This window comes from Homarus americanus, unplaced genomic scaffold (genome assembly GCF_018991925.1).
Source record: "Homarus americanus isolate GMGI-L3 unplaced genomic scaffold, GMGI_Hamer_2.0 scaffold30768, whole genome shotgun sequence".
Lineage (NCBI taxonomy): Eukaryota > Metazoa > Arthropoda > Malacostraca > Decapoda > Nephropidae > Homarus > Homarus americanus.
The window spans coordinates 1,054,323-1,078,339 of record NW_024746690.1 but is presented as its reverse complement, the minus strand read 5'-3'; the positions used below and the strand labels follow the sequence as shown (position 1 = coordinate 1,078,339).

The window sequence follows — 24,017 nt, the reverse complement described above, 5'->3', positions numbered from 1 at the left end:
ACCCCCCTCCTTCCTTTCTCCTTCTTCCTTCCTCTCCCTCTCCTTCCCCCCTCTCCTTCCCTTTCTCCTTCTTCCTTCCACTCTCTCCCCTCCTCCTTCCCACCCCCCTCCTTCCCTTTCTCCTTCTTCCTTCCACTCTCCCTCCCTTCCCACCCCCTCCTTCCTTTCTCCTTCTTCCTTCCACTCTCCCTACTCCTTCCCACCCCTCCTTCCCTTTCTCCTTCTTCCTTCCCTCTCCCTCCTCCTTCCCACCCCTACCCTTCCCTTTCTCCTTCTTCCTTCCACTCTCCCTACTCCTTCCCACCCCCTCCTTCCCTTTCTCCTTCTTCCTTCCACTCTCCCTCCTCCTTCCCACCCTACCCTTCCCCTAATAGTGACTCCTTGATACACTAACTTAAGGTAATAAATGATTAAACTACGTCATTAACTCTGAGTAATTTATTGCAGAACTCACCTGATGCCTCAAGTCCGTCAAGGTCAAGCGACAAGTCCCTCAAGATGACAGCCTCAAGTCCCTCAAGATCACAAGTCCCTTACCTTCAGAATCCAATGTTGGTCATGTTTAGATCTCGTACACAACCCGTCCACGATTCAGGGCCATCAGGATCCCGTATAGGTCAAGTAAGTTCAATCAAGTTCTCAGATGATCTTTATAAAGTTTATCAAGATCATTTTAGGTTAGGTTAGGTTAACTTAGGTTAGGTTAGGATTCAATAACACTGTTTGTTTTTTGTTTTTTGCTCTTGATATTTCGAGTGTCGGAAACTTGACTTTGGAGACATCTGAACCAATTTTCCCTTTATATGGAAAAAGGATCCGAAGCTTTTGAATCTTTCTGGTGCTCATTGTCCGTGAAGTAGTGAACAGCAGCGGTGATCCGAACCTGGTGAATATGGCGACCATTATTTCCTTGGCTTTCATCTCATCGTAAAATTTCATCATAAAATACTTCGGATCTTGGATGGTTATGAAGCGAGAACCATCCATAAACCTTAGCTGCTATTAGTTATAAGCCATCGAAGCCTTATAGAACGATGCTGAAACAATTCGACGAAGCCCTTAACGAGACAGGGAGTCGAGGAGCAATCAGGTATCGAAGCTCAAAAGAAATCCCGAACAAATTAAATCTTCAATATTTTCCACGTCAGACCTGGAGGTGGAACGGCAGAGAGGGAGATGCGGCAGAGAGGGAGATGCGGCAGAGAGGGAGATGCGGCAGAGAGGGAGATGCGGCAAGGAAGAACGAATGGCAGACGAACGAGTGGCAGACGGACAGGGAGACGAGGCAGACAGACGAGGAAGACAGGCAAAGGTTGGTGATGGGGGAAGTCTCTCACTATGGGTGTTGATAATGGACGTCCCGGTGGTAAAGGCTCCCAGGTGATGGAGGGAAAATGCCGCGGTGATGGCAGGGGTTTAGGCCGGTGCTGACGGGTCCCTGGAGGAGGAGGAGGGAGGGAGAGGTGTGGTAAGGATTGGGAGAAGAGGAGGAGGAGGAAAGAGGTGAAGAAGTGGAGGAGGTTAGGAGAAGGGAAAGAAGAGGAGGTAAGGGTTGGAAGTGAAGGAGGGGGGAGGTGAAGAAGTGGTGGAGGTTAGGAGAAGGGGAGGAAGGGAGGGGAAGAAGGAGAGAAGGAGAAGGTGAAGAAGAGGTGTTGATGGTTAGAGGAGAAAGAGGAGGAGGAGGAGGAGGAGGAGGAGGAGGAGGAGGAGGTCTTGAAATCGTGGAGGTAAAAATATGAAGGGGAGGGAAAGGAAGAGGTGAGACGAGGAGGAGAAAGAGAGTGGGGGAAAGAGGAGGAAGGAAAGAGAAAGAGGTGGAAGAAGAGGAGGAGGAGGAGGAAGAGGAGGAGGAGGAGGAGGACACCTTCGGCTTATAAGCGAGTCTTTATTTGTTGGTGAGAGAGAATTCTTCACTAATGGCTATGGAGAGAGAAAGAGAGAGAGAGAGAGAGAGAGAGAGAGAGAGAGAGAGAGACCATTACTTTATCTATTGACATAACGAGTTACTTAAAGGAGTGAAGGCCTAGTGAGAATTGGTTGATAATGAGGCAGCATCAACAACAACAATAACAACTACAACAATAATAACAACAACAAATAACAATAATAATAATAATATCTTGTTGACTATTGTTTGTTCTGGAGTATACAAGTAAAAGGTCCAGAGAAAAGAATTTATTTTGTTGTTAGAATAAATAAAAGTTTTAAACAACCTCAAGATAAATTTAGGAAGTAGTTTTTTATCCTATTTTTTTTTTAATGATAAAATTTGGTTAATATTTTCTGGGTCAAAGTTTTTAAGGAGTTTTTGTATGATTTTTTTATCTTTACTTTTTTAAGTATTTTTATTAGTTTGTTAATTTGAGGACGACTGTTGGTGACATACATACATACATACATACATACATACATACATACATACTACACACACACACACACACATATACACACACACACATATACACACACACACACACACAAGCAAGTATACATGTTCCACCTCCCTCTCAGCTACCACTTACAATTTATCATAATCGACTGAGGAATATAAGAGCAACATCGTACAAGCTACAACCTTGATGGTCAGGCCGCGTAAAACAACCACTGAAATATAGACAATAACACATCGTACCTCTGGCCCCATTGTTTGCTGAGGGAAGACATGGATACAACCAGCACAAATTCTCTTATTTATATCCTGAGTTTGGTAGAGTTATAATCCGATAATCTCCCAGTGTTATTTTTTTAATGGGTGTTTATAGTGTTTATTTATATCTTCAAACATAAATAAATAATATATTGACGTAAGATAAATGTCGGGAAAGTATTTTAAAAACAAGGAAACACGGGCAGGCGACATCTCTATGAATATCTCGGTGATCCGTTAACAGTGTCGTCTAGTAGCGGGATTGTAAGCGATGCTCACTTGTTTCACGACTCCCCCCTACCCCCTACCCCCCCCCCCCCCCCGCCTCTCCATAATGTATCAGATCCTCCAGGAAACACAGAAGTACTCTTTGTATTGTTATTAAATCCGCTAACAAGTTTGGGATCATGTGGCTGGTCTCTCGTCTCTGTCTATATTAATATGTCTTTAGCCTTAAACAACGGCCTTACATTTAGCCCCATGTATAGTTACCTCATACAGCAGCCAATAATAACGTGCCAATAATAATGAAGTGATCTTGTCTTCTCTTGAAATACGTAATAAAGTTCGTATTTAAGTATTGATACACAAAAATACATAATATTAAAAATACAAGTCTCTTCCTTCTACACACAGTGCCTACCTAACCTAACCTAACCCATCCTTGAAACCAAAAACTTTCCTACCTTCTCTTTCACCTAATCAGAAGAGAACTGTGTGTCTATATTGATGTGTAATTATTGGTAACTGTTTTATTTAATTTAGAAATAAACGTTTAAAGATCACTGTTGTTGAGGTGAAGTAATAGTTCCCTGTTATCTTCCGTGTGTCTGTCTGTTCCGGGCAGTTCCAGGGAGTTTTAGGGAATTCCAGAGTGTTCCAGGGAGTTCTAGGGAATTCCAGGGAGATCTATCTACCTTTCCAACAATATGCCTCCAGTTATCTGTCGTCAGCTAGCGTAAGATGGAGACAAACTCAATTCTAGTCCCGGGGTTAAGAAATACCAGTATATTGGCAGGTGGTGAGGGACGGAGGGAATTACTGTGGTGTCAAGACTGAGAGATATTCATTTGTGGCGGCTGACGAGGAGAGAATTTCAGATTGGTCAAGATTATGGACAACCAAAGACCAAGATTTCGACATTCCCCGCCTGAGTTAGAACAGAAAGCTATTGGAATTTAATTATACACAAGGAAGGGGAATTTAATCTCTTTTAAAAGGATTAGAATACGTTTTGTTTTTGCTTTTTGTTTTTCAGGGGTGGGGAATATTGGAATCTCTTTATCTATAAATGATGGGAAAAAAATCGCATCTGTAAATAAGGTTTAGGAAGACGATTCGATTTTGTTTTGTTTTTGGGATGGAATAATAGAATCCCCGTATCTATAAATGAACTTCAGTCTATCCCTTAAATGTTGAAGTAAAACAAAATCGCATCTATAAAAAATAAAGGTTTCAAAAATAGATAGAAAACTGAAGAAAACATCATTTTTGTGATAGAGTTAAAACCTATTTTTGTGACACCAATTAGTACCGAATTTATGACACTAATTGGTCCTATTTTAGGTACCAATTAGTCCTTATGGAGGTATGAGGTTAACCAACATCTGAGGCAGGAGGAGGAGGATGAGGGAAGGAGGGAGGGAGGGGGAAAGAGAGGAAAGAGGTAAGATGGAGAGGGAGGGGGAGGGGTTAGGGAGGGAGGGGGAAGAGGGGAGGGGGGGGCAGCAAGGTATGGGCAGCAACAGACGGCGAGTAAAAAAAAAATATATATATATTAAAAAGTTTTAATTTAGCGTCTCACCTGAGCCAGGTACAAAGGCTACCGAGTTTCAATTAATTAGTAATGTGTGTAAGGTGAAGGAGCCTCACACCTGATCAATACTATTATGTTGTTGATATTGGATAGGGGTGAGGGAGGTGAGGGAGGGGTAAGGAGAAGACGTAAAGAAGGTGAAGGGTCAGGGAGGAGGGGGGAGGGTGAGGAAGGGAGAAGGAGTAAGAAGGAAAGGTTAGGGTTAGAGTTAGGGTGAAGAGTGGGAGGGAGGAAGGGATGAGGGAGTGAAGGAAGAGAGAGAGAGAGAAAAGAAAAAGGAGAGATTATAAAAGAAAGGAAGGTGCAGTGAGTGTGGCAGGAGAGAAGAGGGTGAGTGGCTGGCTGGTGAGGGGAGAGGAGGGGAGGTGAGGAACAAACGAGGGGTTACAAACAGAGGGGATGAGCAACAAAATGGTGCCTGCCTGCCCCAGCTTCATGTTGTGAGTAAAAAACCTAAACGCCTCACATATACACACACTTAAACCAATATTAAAACACTCTACTGACCAAATAAACCAAATTTAAAACACTAGACTAGTTTTGAAGACACTATACTCACATATAAATCATAATTAACATACTATATTAATATATAAACCAAATTAAAACATTCACTAACATTTAAACCACCACTATTAACACACTACACTGGTATATAAACCAAATTAAAACATTCATTAACATTTAAACCATAACTAAGACACTAACATATAAACCAAATTAACGTTGAATCCAGATTTATTTAAGACAGTCGTGAAATTAAACCACGATAAAGATAACGTGATTTTATATATATTAGAAAAACACAGCAGCCGAGCAACGAATTCGCCGATAAAACGAAATTGACAAAAAATGACCCCTAAACAGAACGAAACTGCCAAAAAACACAACAGAACCGCGAAAAAACACAATTAAACCGCCAAAAAACACAATTAAACCGCCAAAAAACACAATTAAACCGCCAAAAAACACAATTAAACCGCCAAAAAACACAATTAAACCGCAAAAAAACACAACAGAACCGCCAAAAAATAAAACCTCCCTCGCCTCCCCCTCCCTCAAAAAAGTTACCAAATTATGTGAAAACAGAAGGAGGGAGAAAAACAGACACCTCGCTAATGATGAAATGGGAAGCGAAGTTGATAATGACCGGATCCAGAGGAAGGACGAGAGAATTACAAAAGTTTTCTAAGACTTCCTTGTTTGTCTCTCTCCTTCGTCAGCCCCCGTCAGCCCCCGTTAGCCCCGTTAGCCCTTGTCAGCCCCCGTCAGCATTGTTAGTCTGTCAGTATGTTATTTCGTCAGATCATCATTCCTTTACACCGTCAGCTTATTAGCATGTTAGTAGGTTATAAACACACACACACACACACACACACACACACACACACACACACACACACACACCTTAAGCATCGACCAGTTCCTCCTCCTCCCCCTCCTCCTCCCCCCCCCTGAGTTTCACTTACCACCTTATTAGCCAATTACGTCATGATTTTCCGTAAGGGGGAGGTTGGAGGTCGACCTTGATGTTTCCGCTTAATTATTTGGGTAGCGAGAGATGGTTACTGGGAGCTCGTGCTCGACAGGTGGCACCGGGGTCTAACAGGTGTGTGTGTGTGTGTGTGTGTGTGTGTGTGTGTGAAAGAAGGAGATTGAAAGAGGAAAGAGAATGAGAGCTACAGACAGACAGACAAACGAACGAAAAACTTATCTCCCAAGGTAATCACGACACACACACACACACACACACACACACACACACACACACACACACACCTTCGCCTCATCTAAACACATCCCAGTTTAATTCATCAGTCACCTATTAGGGATTTATTTGTGCTTTACGATATATGTTTTTACCATTAACTCGAGCCACTACCGCTAACCCATTTCACCCACCTCTACCCATTACTAACCCCACTTTACCATGCCCCACCCCTTCTCACCCTTCACCCCTTCACCCCATTGCCTTCTGCCTAGGAACGCCACTTCCCCTAATCTAACTAATTCCCTTCTTATATTACATACTGTTGCAAGTGGCCATATACTGTATATTGGTTAGGTTAGGTTAGGTTAGGTTAGGTTAGGTTAAATATCCAACTATGATAAAAAATAACTAATTAACTAAGATTATTCGATAAATTTAAAGAAAGAAATTATATAGATCACCATAGGAGACTTTTTTCTTAACACTGAATTATTATTCGTTAATATAAATAGAATAATTATATAAGATAACTCAAACCAATTAAATAAAAATAAAAAACAATTAATTATTCCCACTTTCTACCTTAATAATTATATCAACCAAATTAATCATCCATTTTACTCAACAATGGTAAATTAAAAATATAAATTCATTAAAAAAATTCTTAATGTATTTCTAAGTAAAAAAATTGAATTAAGATTATAGAGAGAAATTAATTATGAACAACAACAAATCGATTATAAATTATATAACTCAATAAATACAATATATATATAATCCTCTAAGTAATTAAATAAACAACAATAAAAAATCAAATAAACAAAACAAATAAACAAATATATTAATCAACCCAAATAATAAACAAAGGCACAAAGACACACTCCATTAACCCCCCTCCCCCCTTCCCTTCCCCCCTCCTCCCCCTCTGCCCCCCAAAAAAAAGTCTTGGGAAAATTCTGAAAGAAAACTGTGAATAGTAGTCAGACTCGCCCCTCCTCCCCCTCTCTCTCACCCCCCTCTCCCCCCTCACCCCACCCCCAACGAGCCTCTCTGTCCAGCCTTTCGCTAATTCAACCAACCCAAGAGAATTTCTCTCTCTCTCTCTCTCCTACCCTACTCTCTCTCTCTCTCTCTGTAATAACTGAACCCCACACAGCCTTGGAAGTTATCAGTACTTGTTAGTGTTATATGTATACAGTATATCTTACAGTATATTTCATCTACCTCATAAAATATTTATAATGAAGGGATATATATTTTCTCACGTCTTATTTCGTATTTTATAGATAAACAAATTTACGTAGAGATGTGATGTGTGGTTTGGGTACAATGGGGGGAGGTTAGGTGCTGTACCTCCTGAAGAAACTCAATGGCCTCTTCCTCTTCCTTCTTTCTTCTTCTTCCTCTTCTCCTCCTCTGATCTTCCTCTCTCCCCTCCTCCTTCTCTTTCTCCTCGTCTCTCTCCTTCTCTCCTCCTCTTCCTACTCACAGTGTTCGTCCCTTGTACAAACACCCACCTATTCTCTCTGGAGTAGGTGAGCAAGGAACCTAGCTGCCACGTTCTTATATTGCTCTGTCCTTCCTTCCTTCCTTCCTTCGTTCCTTCGTTCCTTCCTTCCTTCCTACCGTGTCCTTATATCTTATTCTTTCCTTCCTTGTTTATGTCGATGCTCTTTTAAGAACATACGAACATAAGAAAATAAGGAGTCTGCAATAGGCCGGTTGGCCTGTGCATGGCAGCTCCTGTCGAGAGTTACTATCACTCTCTATCATCCATGAATCTATCTAGCCTCCTTTTGAAACTTTCCAGAGTTCCCGCACTTACTACAAAGTTGCTAAGCTTGTTCCACTCGTCCACCAAATACCGACTAGTTTATAGGTTAGGTTAGGTCAGGTCAGGTCAGGTCAGGTCAGCTAGGTTAGGTCAGGTTAGGTCAGGTTAAGAAAGTCAAAGCCCTCACCCCTGGCTTCCTTATAGACGAGATGACAGTCACTCACAGCTTGATCATCTGTCTGTCTGTCTGTCTGTCTGTCTGTCTTCTGTCTGCGTGTGTCTGTCTGTCTACTTGTGTGTGTGTGTCTGTTTGTCTACGTGTGTGTCAGTCTTATAATAATAATAATAATAATAATAATTAACGGTTTATTGAAAGAGCTTGGCAGCCAGAAGGCTGAAAATATACAGTTACATATTTGGGGAATGGGTTTCGAATTACAAATAATATACAAGTAACGCCAGTGATACAAATAAGATATATAATAACTAGATGGGGAGCTCGACTAGGGCATTTCAACATAGTGACAGTGCAAAGTGGTATTTACTGGGGTGAATACGCTGGTTTAATACAAGTTATTGATAAATTTTTTACAATGGTTGGGACTGGGCATTCTTATAGCGATCAGTTCTCGTGCACGTATGGGCTGGATGCGGTTGTGGTGTCGAACAGCAATTCTCGGACTAGGGATCTCAGGTGGTAGTAGGAGCCGGTGTCGAGGATGGTGCAGAAGCTTCTTACCAAATTTGCAGATGAGGTCGTGGTGATGGTCAGTGAGAGTCGAGAGGGTCAGTGTGTTGAGCGCTTCTTGATATGTGGAGTAGGAAGGGGAGAGAATAATCTTGCATGCCCTCTTTTGCACTTTTTTCTAGGTGTTTACGTTGTGTGGCATTTAGGGAGGAAGACCAGGTGGGGGAGGCGTAGGTGAGCTTGGGAAGTATGAATGTTGAGTAAACACTGAGGAGCTCAGGTGCAGGAACTACGAGGACAGGTCGGCTGACGGAGAGGTGGAGGCAAACTGGAGGATTTGACAACTTCACTGACGTGTGGTTTCAATTTAGTTTGTTGTCTATGGGCGTGACGCCGAGGGCTTCGTGGAATCTACAACCTGAATGTTCGGACCTAGAGTAATGGAAGAATTGGGACAATGTCGGAGAGAGTTGATGCGCATAACCATGGTCTTGGTATGGTTGATGGTGACGTGGTTGTTGGTGGCCCAGTTTTGGAGACTGTTCAATAAATCCTGAAGGGCGGTATAGTCGGGAGCAGAATTGTTGACGCTGATCCCAATGGTGGAGTCGTGTGTGTCAGTCTGTCTGTATCTCTGTCTGTCTGTCTGTGTGTAAAGACAACTTATCAGTCCTCCCCCCAAACTGAATTCGACCCCTTGACCTTGGCTTTCAAGATATAAAATCACCCAACCATTCAGTCATAATGGAGATACAGCCGCCATATTAGATCATCCAGGCGCTATAGTATTCTCCCATATAAGAAAATAATTAAGAAAATAATATAATCACATTTAATTTCTCTTTGGTAATTTATATAGTAATTTCACGTATCTATAATTCAATACTAAACTTCAATAATGACTATAATCCATATCTTAAGAATTATCCTCAAAATTATCACAAAAAATTATAAATACTATTATGTATCGAATGTGGTTTGAAACATATGATAAAAGTCGAGATACATAACTGGAAGAATGTGAGGTCGGCTTTACTACGTCGGCTGTGAGGTAGAACGATTATTCGAGCCTCCAGATGAATGTTGGTGAATGTTGGGTCGTGTCGGCGTGAGTAAGGAGACGGGGAGTTGAATATGAGGAGCGTAGGTCAATAAAACGTGAGGTCTTATAACTCTTTAATGAGGACGAACAAACAGCTGAAAATAAACGAAGGAAAATATGAACCTTTTTTTTTTCCTCTTTCTTTCTTCTCTTCTATTCCTTATTTTGGGTGTTTTTTCTCTTCCCTTTTCTTGTTTTCTGTTGTTATTGTTGTTGTTGTTCTTCTTCTTCTCTACCACCCCCACCACCATCACCACCATAACCACCACCACCACCACCATCACCACCGCCGCCATCACCACCACCGCCATCACCACCATAACCACCACCACCACTACCACTACCATCATCACCATCCTCACCATAACCACCACCATCATCACCATCCTCCTGTACCACCCCCACAACACCACCACCCCTCCTGTCATCACCAGCATCACCACCGCCGCCTCTACCACATATCAGCACAGTCCGCCATCTCCCAGATATCAAATGGAAATTGAATTCTTGCCTTTGTTGCAACAGTGGAGAAGAAACTTTCCGGTTATTGGTTAAATTTTGTTGCGCGCGGCAGGAATGGAAATGGATTTTAAAATTTTGGAGTAGCCGCGTAAGAGGGAGAGGAGGAGGAAGGAGGGAGGAAGATAATAATAACCCCATTGACGACGACCCCTCCTCCTCCTCTTCTCCTTCTTCCTCTGACTATCCCTCTTCCTCTTTCTCTGACTATCCCTCTTCCTCTTTCTCTTCCTCCTCTTCTCCCCGATCTCCCGACCCCTCCTTGCCTTGGCCACACGATGCCTGAAATGCTGAAGTGAATTACGGCACCCAAGAGTGAATACAATAATTGCTGAGTTGAGGAAGAAGACGGAGAGAGAGAGAGAGAGAGAGAGAGAGAGAGAGAGAGAGAGAGAGAGAGAGAAGAGAGAGAAAATGGCAACCCACACACATAATTATACCAACCCCTTCTTCACCTATCTTTCCTTCTCACCTTCCTTCCTCCTCTCTCTCCCTTTCCTTCCATCACTCCACCTCCCCCCTTCCCTCCCTCACCCCCCCTTTCCTCCCCCACCAGCAGAGATTTCATTCTATTCATTTCTTTGGATTTCCTTTCCTCCACCTCACCTCCCCTCCCCCCTCTATCACCACCCTGACGAAGGAGAAGAAGGAGTAGAAGGAGTAGGAGGAGCTAGCAAGATCAAAGGCTTCAGGGAGCGTTAATCGGGGGGTCGCAAGAGGTTCCTGGGTCACGTCCTCTTCCCTTGAGTAATTCCTTTATAGTTTTTACTGGTGGCTCTAGAGAGAAGGAGAGGGGTTAAAAGAGCCTGTGTTTGTGGACAGATGAAAGACCATTTGGGTATCAGAATTCCTAGGTCGTATGTTTGTAGCAGGAGAGACCACACACACAGGTACACATAGAAGGGACCACACACACACACAGGTACACACAGGAGGGACCACACACACACACACACACAGGAGGGACACACACACAGGAGGGACCACACGCACTCCTCCTCCTCCTTCTTCTCCTCCTCCTCCTCCTCTTCCTCCTCCTCCCCCCCCCTTTCTCTTCCTCCTCCTTCTCCTCCTCCTCCTCCTCCAGTAATTGAAGAATTGGTTTATCAGAATTTTGCTGATGATTGCTAATTTCTTACACTATTTTGTCTTCTAATTTTTCATCTTTTAATTCTTATATTTCCTTCTTTATCTGTTATTTTGTTTTTCCTTTAGTTTCTTTCTTCCCCTTTCTTCTTTTTCTTCTTCATTCTACATTTGTTTATTCGTTTATTTCGTTTCTCTATTTATTCTTCTTTTATTTTTTTCATTTTTATTGCGTCTTTTTTTTATTTAGTATCTATGTTGGCGATAATTATAGGGCAGGGTCTTTATTTTCATACGCTGGCGATAATTATAGGGCTAGTTTATCATCTTTTACACCTGGCGATAATTATAGGGCAGGGTCTTTGTATTCACAAAATTGTCGATAATTATAGGGCTAGTTTATCATCTTTACACACTGGCGATAATTATAAAGGCAGGGTCTTTATTTTTATCGCTGGCGATAATTATAGGGCGGTGTCTTTAGTTTTTACACACTGGCGATAATTATAGGGCAGGGTCTTTATTTTACTATCGCTGGCGATAATTATAGGGCAGTGTCTTTGGTTTTATACGTCTTGGCGATAATTATAAGGCAGGGTCCTTAGTTTTTACACACTGGCGATAATTATAGGGCAGGGTCTTTATTTTTTATACGCTGGCGATAATTATAGGGCAGTGTCTTTAGTTTTTACACACTGGCGATAATTATAGGGCAGGGCCCTTAGTTTTTACACACTGGCGATAATTATAGGGCAGGGTCTTTATTTTTTATACGCTGGCGATAATTATAGGGCAGTGTCTTTAGTTTTTATACGTCTTGGCGATAATTATAAGGCAGGGTCCTTAGTTTTTACACACTGGCGATAATTATAGGGCAGGGTCTTTATTTTTTATACGCTGGCGATAATTATAGGGCAGGGTCTTTAGTTTTTACACAAAGAGAAGAAACAAGAGAATAATAGTGATAAATGGGGAATAAGAGAGACGTATTAATAAACCAAAGAATAAGAGAAAGGTGATAATAAACCAGAGAACAGAGACATAAACTTAATAAATAAATAAAACACATAAAACCAAATATTATAAACCAACGGGGAAATAACCGACTTAAGGATAAATTTAAACCACAAAATAGAATTAAACCCAAAGATGGATATAAAATTCATATAAACCAAGATAATAAATCAGTTAAAACGATACAAAAGCAGGAAATTAATATTAAAAAACAGAAAATTTGACGTTTAAGCCAAGAAAAAAAAAGATCTGATAAAACAAAATTATTGATAAGAAAAGAATAATATAAACCCAGAGATAAAAACCAAAGCGAAAATGAGATGAAAAATAAAATAAAACAAAAAAATAAACCAAAGGAATAAAAGCGAATAAAACAAAATAACAATAAAAGACAAAAGAAAAATAATAAACCTAAAAAATTAACTATATCCAAAAAAATAGAAACAAGAACAAAAATTAATTTGAATAACAAATAAAACGATTAAAAAACATTATAAACCCGTACACCTACAGAAGAAAAAAAATAAGAATAAACCTGTTTTTTTTAATGTTACTTCCAAACCCATTTTAGGATAACGCAAGTTAATTAAAATCTCTTAAGATAACTGTAACAAGTGTGGTTTTGGAGGCACCTGAAGATTAATCACCCTCATTGTTTTATTTCACCCTAATGATAACTTATAAACCCCAAGGCCTAAAACTTAAACCCTCTGACGAAAAAGTCTTAAGAGTAAATATATTATCCCGTAAGATTTTAAACCATAAACCGTGGAGTCAAAATATTAAACCCGAGATAATTATTTGACGAATAAACCCGATCAGGACGAGGAGAAGGAGGAAGGAATAAAAGGAGGAGAAGAAGTAGTAGAAGAAGGAGGAGGAGGAGAAGAAGAAGAAGAAGAAGAAGGAGGAGGAGGAGGAGGAGGAGGAGGCAACAGTGGGCTCTCCCGTCACCCGAGGAACTAAAAACAGCATCGGTTGGTCTGGAGTCTTCCTGCCCGCCCGCTCGCCCGCCCGCCCGCTCGCCCGCCCGCCCGCCCGCCCGCTCGTGCAAACTAAACCCTTTAACCCGATTTTTTTCATTTTTCCTTCGCTGGGTCGCGGTAGTTGACTCAGACGCGGCCCCTTCACTCCCTCCCTTATTGATTCCTGTCAGTGTCGCCAAAGGTAGCGTTTCCCAGGGAGGCAGGGAGGGAGGGAGGGAGATGGGATGGGAGGGGAGGGGATGCTGCCTGCTGGGATGGATATAGAGAGAAAGAAGGAAGGGACAAGGGGAAGGAATACACGATGATTTGTACACTGTTCCATTTTTTTTTTTATAAGAGGGAAAATGAAGAGATTCCTATAATCTCGCTTCCATTGTTTTGTTGATATTGGAGAGAGAGAGAGAGAGAGAGAGAGAGAGAGAGAGAGAGAGAGAGCCATTCTCCATCGACTAAGAAGATAGGATCAACGCTTTGTTTTGATCTGTAAGAAATAGAATCAAATCCTCTTATATTAACAATAACTCTTAGGTTAGGTTAGGTTAGGAGTCAAGGCTACTGCTCCCCCCTTCCCATGCAACCCTACACCCCCTCCCCCACCTCTCCCAGCCCCCACCCCTCCACCCCCCCTCCCACCCCCCTTACATAATTAGGGACAAGACCACCTGCCCTAATTTTAAGTACTTTAAAACTTTATAGGACCATTTACTAAAGATCTTAGGTCCGTTCCTTCCCACCACACACACACACACACACACACACACACACACACACACACACACACACACACACACACACACACACACTCCCACACACACACTCTCTCTCAAGCACTCCTTCCCACACACTCCCTCGCAAACACGGCCACCTACACACACACTCTCTCCCACACACACTCTGGCTAGGTAAGAGGAGGAGCCAATCTTACCTTACACAATCTTAAGGGAGGGAGGGGGGGGAGGGAGTCCTACCCCAAACAACTAAGGTAAGGGAGACACCTGTCCTACCTCACCCATTAGGTAAAGGTGATAATTACCTTTCTACCTATTTAACCTAAATTATCGTAATAACGTAGAGAGAGAAAATGAAGGAAGAATGAAAGAATGAAAAACAAAGAGTGTGAGAGAGAAAGAAAGATAATCAGATAGAGAAAGAGAGAGAATATTAGAGGGAAAAATATCATTTATATTCATCTTCGTTAATAAGAAAATAATGACGAAATGAAAATGTTAATAAAATAATAACAAGATAATAATCATACTGTACTTTATAATTTTCACCAATATAATCGGCGGTCGGTCACGTCTCTATTACACACTGTTGACAAGTACTGGACATGTATTGTACTGGCTCCATGGTGTATCTGTACCTGCGTCAGTGTTGGTCAAGTCTAAGTTTTGAAAGTTTGCCCTGACAGGTTTTTTTTTAACTTGTGGCTTCTTCAACCTTAAGCGCTGTGACTTGTAATAGGGTGGGGGGGAGGGTCGTTGTCAGCATACACACCTAGATCCTCTCCACATTTGGTCTCCGTTAATGCTGTTTCTTCATCCCGTTGGGTCATGTAATACGCCTCTCTACTGTTGCTGATAGAGGAGATCTTTCTGTAGCTCTTCACAGTCTGTTTGGTTCTTAATTTCCCTGAATAACTTGGCAGGTCTTTTATGAGACGCATAAACAACAACGGGCCTACACACACACACACACACACACACACACACACACACACACACACACACACACACACACACAGCTTGCGATAGGAAGAAGAGGAGAAAGAAAAAGAGAGAAAGGGGAAAAATCGAAAATAATGAATGGGAATAATGAGATAAGGAGACAGATTAAGAGAAGGAAGAGATCAAACAGAGGGAGTGAGGAAGAAGGGAAGAATAAGAAGAAGAGTGAGAGTAAAGAAGAGTGAGAAGAGAAAGAAGAGAGGACTGGGCTTCACTCTCCCACCGTCTCTTGTAGTGAACATATGAGTCTTACCTGACGCTCCGGCCTGCCTCCCTCCCCGCCATCTTCTCCTCCTCCTCCTTCTCCTCCTTCTTCTTCTTATTCTCTTTACCTTCGTTCCTCCTTTGTTTTGTTTATACGAAGAGATAATTAAACGAAAAGATACCGATAGATAGAGAGATAGAGAGATAGGTCTTTGATTATTTTAATGTCTGGTATTAGAAGTGAGAGAGAGAGAGAGGGAGAGAGAGCAAACTTTAGCTTATTAGTCTGGCAGAAGATATTGAAACGTCCTGGACTGATTCTGTTGATTACTTTTAATATTATATCGTCAAGTTCTGCTGAAGACGGTGAGAAAGTTTGGTATATAAGTGAAGATTTTGTGTGTGTGTGTGTGTGTGTGTGTGTGTGTGTGTGTCTGTGTGTGTGTGTGTGTGTGTGTGTGTGTGTGTTATGTAATCAGTCTTGTGTATATATATATCTCTTATCTTTCTTTCTTTTTTTCTCTCTCTCCTACTTCCATTATCCGTCTTTCCTCTTCTAGTCTCCCCAGTTCCTCCTTCTCTACTCATTATGTCCGGTTCACAATATTTATGAGAGTTACTCCTTTATTTTTTTTTCTTATAAGTGATTCCATTTTCTTTTCTGTTTTTCATTTTCCTCCATCTTCTAATCCCTCTTTCGATACACTCCTCCCCTTTCTTCTCTTCTTCTTCGTCTCCTCCCCTGTTCTCCACCACTCACTACCATTTCCCTAGGGCTCAAGGATTAGGGTTCGTAGGTTCGGGTTCAGAGACCATAACCATCCCGCCCCGGATTCGTATACCTTCTGCACCACCACCACCACCACCACCATTTCACCCAAGGAGGGAATGAAGGAGGAGGAGGGTGAAAGAGGGGGAGGGAGGGGGAACACAGAGGAGGGAGGAGGAGGTGAGGGAGGAGAGAGGGGAGGAAAAAATCTAAAATGCAAAATGGCTTCTATATACTCCTGATTGAAACTAACGCGTTAAAAAAAGTCCCTCATAGAATTTTAGGATATATATTAGGTCTTTTTTCTCTCCTCATCCGATGGGGGTGAGGAGGAGGAGGAGGAAGGGTGAGGAGGAGGGAGCGAGGAGGAGGAGGGCGAGCAGGAAGACGAAAATAGTAAAAGGTAAGGTTAGTCTGATTACAAACCCTCAGGTAATCTATATCATTTACAGTGGTGGTATTTATTGTAAAAGATATGTAAATGATGGCTAATTACTGTTGCCGATCGTTGGTGTGTGTGTGTGTGTGTGTGTGTGTGTGTCGTGTTCTGAGGTAATCATCTGAATATTCCCACTTTGTTCCTGCGCGATTCACTTACAGGAGGCGACCTAGGTGAGTTGTGGTGTGGTGGTAGTGGTGGTGGTTGTATGGTGGTGGTGGTGGTAGTGGTGGTGGTCTGGTGGTAGTGGTGGTGGTGGTATGGTGGTGGTGGTGGTGGTATGGTGGTGAGTGGTGTTAGTGGTGTATTGATGTTGGTGAAATAATGTGTAGTGTTGGTGTAGGTGTTTGTTGATAAATTAGCGAAAAATTTACGTGCTTATATACTAAACTAACTTTGGTAAATAATCATTCTTTTAATTCATCATCTACAGGTGACTCACTCCCAAAACCTTGATTAAAAGAACTCTTACCTGTGTGGTCTTGTTACCTGTGTGGTCTTGTTACCTGTGGTCATTTAAGCACAGGTCATCGTTGAAGGTGTGGTGGCTGAGTTGATACAAAACTCGTCTCCTGTCCTATAGAGGTCGTTGGTTCGACCCCCCTCCCCCCCAGGTGTGAATAGGTATACCTGACTTTAATTAGGGAAGTGAAAGGGTTTAATGTATATACAGGTGTCTTATGTGTTCAGTGTACTATATCCGCGTTGCCTTCTCCCCTTTCTTCCCTTCTGATTTTCCCCTTTCATTACCCCTCCCTTAATCTTTCCTTCTTCCTTTTCTCCCTCTCCTCTCCCTTCCTTTTACCACCCCTCCCCATCTCCTCCCAGTCCTCCTCCTCCCCTCCTTCTTCCCTTCTTCTTCACCTCCCCTTACCCCTCTCAACCCCTTCTCTCCCTCCCTCCTTACCCCCTCTCCTTCCCCTCCTCTTCACCTCCCTTACCCTCTCCTTCCCCCCTCCTTCCCCCTTCTCCCCTCTCTCCTCTTCCTCACTTGAACACATATTTTGACGGCTCCTGTAGGAACACCATTCACCCGGGTCTTGTCAGTATGTTTTCACCTCACACAAAACTTTCCGCCTTAACTCAGACAACTTGTCGACTAAACTTTCGCATATCTAATTTCTAACTGGTGGAGGAGGTGTTTGTCGTCAACATGTAGAATATGGTGTGTGTGTGTGTGTGTGTGTGTCGTTCTTTCTCTTTCTCTCTGTTATTTAATTTAGTCTCTCTCTCTCTCTCTCTCTCTCTCTCTCTCTCTCTCTCTCTCTCTCTCTCTCTCTCTCTCTCTCTCTCTCTCTCTCTCTCTCTCTCCATTGCTACTGTTATTCTAAAAATCTGAGATTGAATTAAATTTATTCATATTATTATTGCCATTATTATTAGTAGTAGTAGTAGTAGTATTTGTTATTTATTATTATTATCATTATTATTATTATTTTTGTTATTATTATTATTATTATTATTATTATTATTATTATTACATCTAGGAAGGCTGAAAACACTTGTACTTGATAAATCGAGCGATAAATATAAATAAACAGATAAACAAAGGTAAATTACAATAAATAAAAAATACGAATAAATAAAGAATAAGATAAAATAAAGGAAATATTAATTAACTCTTCAATGGTGTGATCTGTTCGTTGTCTGACCGGGCGGGGAAATATTGTTCGAGTGTTAGTTTTGATGTTTGAGGATGACCGATAAGACCTCGACCTCCACCTCGACCTCCACCTCGACCTCCACCTCGACCTACACCTCGACCTCCACCTCGACCTCCACCTCGACCTACACCTCGACCTACACCAATAAAATAATGGATAATGTTAATATTTCACGCTAATATGTAAGGTGTTTGGGCAGTGTTATGACGAGATAGGTATCCTGAATATAAATCCACAGCAGGTGTTAAAATTTGATGTTTTAATCTGTTTTGGGGTTGTAATGGTAATTTAAGGGAGCTAGGGGGTATTTTTCTCCCTTTATGGTGTTTAAGAGAGGTTTAGGAAAAAGGAGAAAGAGAATTTAACGCTTTTTTACCCTTCTATTAGTGAATAAAGACTTCCTCTGCCGTAAACCAATCACAGCCGTCCTTTCATATGACGTCATGACATCATTCTATCTGCATATCTTGTAAACATCGTAAATTCGTGATTCGTTTATCCCCACAAGCTTCAAAATCGTTCTAAACATTTCCTAGAGCGTAATTCTACACCTCAATGTGCCATAAATGGAGGTACAAGGGATCATAAGGGTAAAGAATCATCACTCGTATTATTTATAAAGAATTTAATCCCCTTTATGTGTGATTGTGATCCCTTGATATTTGATTTTAAGTACGATTGTTGATGTGTTTTTTTTTTCCAAGTATGGTGATTCAGAATCGAGATTTTATTAACAGCAGTTATAGTTTGATGATTTAACCCCCTTGAGTAAGATTTATTGATCCCTTAAATACTATGACACACACACACACATTACACTATACCACCTCATATATCTCATCATAATTACCATTTTATACATCATACCACCACACCATCTCTGGCCCACTACCACGAGGCACATTATTCGTCTTACACGCTTGTGAACGCAATTTAACCAGAGTGAAAGAGTTAAAGAGAAACATGGCGTTCACTGTACCAGACTGAGCAGAGATTCGCCACACGTAGCTACCTGCCATCGAAGACCAATTACCCACGTCAGCCGAGGGGGATTTTCGAGCCTTTAGACCGGTGTGGCATGGCATTGTGTTGGCCCCTGGACCACCTCAATTGTGGGGACGGGTTAAGGTTGTTACCAAATTAGATTTTGAGACTGAGTTTGGTGATGGAGGAGCGAGCATAGAGAGCAGGCTGGGGCTATTACCAAGGGCGCCGCGATCCAGGGTGGCAGGGTAAAGGAGGAGGAGGAGGAAGAAGAAAGAGGAGGAGGAGGAGGGAGAAGAAGAAAGAGGAGGAGGAGGAGGGAGAAGAAGAAAGAGGAGGAGGAGGAGGGAGAAGAAAGAGGATGGATGGGGAAGAAGAGGACTTGGAAGAGGTGGATGAATAGAGGAAAGGAGAGGAGTGGGGGAAGAAAAAGAGGAAGAATGAAGAGGAGTAGGGGGAAGAAGAGGAGGAGGAGGAGGAGGAGGAGGAGGAGAGGAGGAGGAGGAAGGGGGGGATAGACAGATTGGAAGAGAAAGAGATGTGGGTGATACATACGGAGAGAGAGAGAGAGAGAGAGAGAGAGATTTCTATACTCTTATCTCTCTCTCTCTCTCTCTTAGTTTCGTTTAGTTGAGATTAGATTAAATTTGGTCTGCTTAGATTAGGACTAGGTTAGGTTAGATTAAGTTAGGTTAAGTTAAGTCATTCACAATAATGTTATTAGTAGGAGTAGATAAAGAATTTTGTTTTCGTTAAATTTATTATGTGGAATTTATCGTAAGAAAGAAAATGTCTCGTGTATAAGATGGCTCACTGTTTATCGAGGACTAACCTATCTGTTTCGTTTATCTCTCGTTAAATAAATCGTAATCTGTGTTGGGTAACGAAAGACTTTGTTGACAGTGGATCCATATATATAGGAACGAAATATTATGAATATATTCTTAACTAATTATCTTTTATTTACCTATTTACCTGTAACAAAAATAATTCAGAATTTTTAACCACGATGTCGTATAAAAATAAAGGGATTTTATTACATTAGATGGAATAAAACAAAATACATAGTCGTGTTTTTTTAAGGTTGTCGAGGATTTGTGTGTCCAGAATATCTTGCCTAAAACATTGTCCGGATAAGGGAGATGAATTAACTAGGTAGTGAGGAAGGTAAACCGGACTTTGTTGTACCTATAGTGTAGCGGTCATGTAAAATGAAAAAAACACTTTATTCTCTACAGCAACAAAACACTTGAATGGTTTACCGAATTATATGAAAGACAATAATATATTTAATAGTTAGATATTTTTTGTTTATATTGTATTGTTGATAAAGCCACAGTTAGAGATGAAAGGTTTTTGGTGTGTGTCAGAATAATGATATATGGATGTTGTACCGGGAAAACATTCATTAGGGTTCAAGGGTTCAAGGGTTCAAGGGTTCAAGGGTTCAACTCCCAAGATTCGTTTCCAGTAAGTTCAGTCGTAACCAACGGGATATATTACGTGTTGTGTACCAGTCGCATGATATTATCGCCCTGGGTCGCTTCTGTCGTTTAGGATGACATAAATCCTCTATAAAATGACTATAGACTGAGCCCTGACTCACAGCTCAACTCGTGCTTCGGTGCTTCGTTCGTGAAGTGATTTGAAGCAGAGAATCGTTTTGCGGCGATAAAGCTGGAAGCACAGTTATAAGATGGCCGCTGTTGGAAACCAATTTTAAAAGAATACGAACCTAACCTAACCTAACCTAGCCTAACCTAACCTAACCTAACCAAACCTAACCAAACCAAACCAAACCAGATTTAACTCCAATGTACGATGCCTTTTCCAAGCTATTAAATGGAGACGCAATTATAATGGATGAATGAACTGACAGACAGACAGACAGACAGATAGACAGACAGGGGTAACTCTATATCTTTCTCTTATATATTAATTCTTAAGGCAGGGGAATAGCAAAAAAAATCATGGACCTTAGCATCGTCTTCAGGCAACAACAACAACAACAACAACCCAAAACAAGTGACGTACGAGGAGCGATTTATCGAGTAGATTAAGCGAGTGACAGATGTGTAATAAACGACCCCGTCTACCTGTAATTTACCTGTAGATCTACCTGTAATTAATGTGAGCAAGGTAGCGTAGAAGAGTCCCGTCGTAATTCTTATCTGATGACCTAGTGTGGCTCATATGGTCTGGTCTGGTCTGGTCTGGTCTGGTCTGGTCTGGTCTGGTCTAAGTTTTTCTAGGTCTTAACACAATCTACCTAAATTTAACCAAATCTCACTTGATCTAACCTACTCTAACCAAACCCAATCTAACCTAACCCAGTCTAACATAACTTTAAATTAACCTAACAAACCCAGTCAAACCTAATCTAACCTAACCTAACCCAGTCAAACCTAACCCTGTGTAACGTAACTTTAACCTAATTTAACCTAACTTTACCTCACCTGGTCATCGGGATTTGCGTCTCTGAGAACATATAGGAATCACTTAACCATACACCTAATATCAGTTCCATTCTTAATAACACTTACGTTCATTAATCTCATAACTGGTGATGTGAGAACGCGTCTAACTGATTCCTAAATGGTGACAAAATTACACTGAGACTCGACCTATAATCAGATGCGGTCTAGTCACGAAGAATTGGATTAAATAGTATTGATAATAGACACTTCATGGCACAATGTTGAAGAAGAGGTACTGTAACCACGCCCTCCACGATTGATTTCACGACCACGCCCACACAAACACACGCCCTCTCACACGCTTATCAGGGGTCACATCTGTACGGTTATTGTGTTATTTAAACTGATGTAACAATTTTTTTTTTCCTATTTTATGCTTGATCAGCGTAACTAATTCATGTATTTGTTACCGATGAAATTTTGTTGTTGGCGTTGTTGTTTTGTTAGTGTTGTTTTTGTTGTTGTTATAATAGGGGGGTTGTTACGTTAAATTATGTTATGTTAAGTAGGGATAGTTTAGGTTAACATTAAGGTAGTTTAAAATCCTCAGGTGCGGTTTAATATTCAGGAAAACACTATTAGCAGTAGATACAGGAGGCATAACTCACAGCACTACAGCTAGACACTCCGACCTATGTGAATTATAGTAATGCCTTCAGGAGGAACTCTGTCAAATAACTGCATTTACGGGCCTCCGGTATATAATTAGTTCACTTCTAAGTGTAAAATAACCACCGCGAAGGAGAGATATCACGTGATTTAGTAGATGCATATGATCGCAGAGTACAGTATAGTTTCCCCTGAATTACGCTACGGTTTTCTTTCTCTCCCGCGAGTGTATGTTCTTGTGTTTGGGTTTCTTTAACGGGATCACTTTAACAGATTAACCACACGGAATCAATTATACAGAAATTTACCTGTGATAGTGATGAAGATGTGTACAAGAGTTAACGGGAATGAAATGGAAAAGAACTATAGAGAATAAAGAGAAAGAAAATTGAGGACAATAGGTGACTGGGTGGAGGGATGAAGACTGACTGTCACAGAAGAGGAAGAGGAAGAGAAGGAGGAAACGGGAGTTGGGAGACGACAGGAACTTTTAAGTGAACGGTTCTGCCCCTCCCAGTACTTACTCTGAGCATAATTAATTGTCTTAAGGAGGGCGGAAGCTTTTATGAGTCCTCCCAGGTCAGAATACACCCATCTCCTCCCTTACTTAAACCTTCACATCTTATGCACTTTCCTCTATACAAATTGCTTGAACCGTTTTCTGTTTGATGGCTTCTTGCGTATCCAACCCTGTATTCCTACTTCCGTATTATCACTATGAGGTGAATAAACCTAACAGTTAATTTTATTCACCGTGGAAAAATAATACAATATCTAGAATGTTTTGTTTTTACCAAGAGATTTTGGTACAGTCGCCTACACTTATATCTGGTACAGTGATAATAATAATAATAATAATAATAATAATAATAATAATAATAATAATAATAATAATAATAATAATAATAATAATAATAATAATAATAATAATAATAATAAGTGACGAACAAGGACAAGAACTCAACCTTGCACTGGTTTATTATCGTATTTAATCCTCATGTTAGCGCCAGGCGAACTTCCTATCTGCCTGGTCGGGCGTAAAGCAACAACAGTATCGTGATTTTCCTCGTCTTCGCCTCCTTACGTTACCCTTCCCTTCTGCCCTTCCCTCCTACCCGCCCTCCTGCCCTCCCCTCCTACCCTTCCCTCTCCCTTCCTCCTACCCTTCCCTCCCTACCCGCCCCTCCTGCCCTCCCCTCCCTACCCCGCCCCTCCTGCCCTCCCTCCTACCCCTTCCCTCCTACCCTCCTTCTACCCTTCCTCCTCCTATCCTTCTCTCTTCCTTCCCTCCCTACACATACATTTCTCCCCTCCCCATTCCTTCCTATACCCTCCCATTCCCCTCCCAGAAATAAAACAGACTGGAAAGGAACTCATGGGTTAGATTCACATAGAGACGCTGGACAGCTTTATGTCTCTCTCTCTCTCTGACTAGAGAGTGTGACAGGGAGGATATCGTCACTTCCGCCGCCTCACACCACCTCCTCCGGGGTAACGGGGAAGTGCACCTGTCGTAGGTAAGGCGAACGTCACTCCTCATTTGGTAACGTAACGTAACACTTAAGGAACTTTATGACTGACGGAACCGGTTGAGTTAGATGTTCATTGTGTTATTTATCTATCTATCTATCTATCTATCTAAATGATTGATTGACTCACTGACTGACTGATTCACACACTCATCTACTCACTCAATCACTCACTCGCACACTCAATTACTCACACTCACACTCAATCACTCACTCACTTACTCAATCACTCACTCGTACCTCCAATCACTCACACTCAATCACTCAAT

The 24,017-nt window shown here is 41.5% G+C and overlaps 1 protein-coding gene across 1 annotated transcript in view; it reads left to right on the top strand.

Moving 5' to 3' along the window:
- The first annotated feature begins 452 nt into the window (after positions 1-452).
- Positions 453-24,017, top strand: part of LOC121879413 — a 44,911-nt gene continuing 21,346 nt past the window's right edge. The window contains exon 1 of the mRNA XM_042386049.1: positions 453-621. The gene's annotated coding sequence lies outside the window, so the exon portion shown is untranslated. The remainder of the gene's footprint in view (positions 622-24,017) is intronic.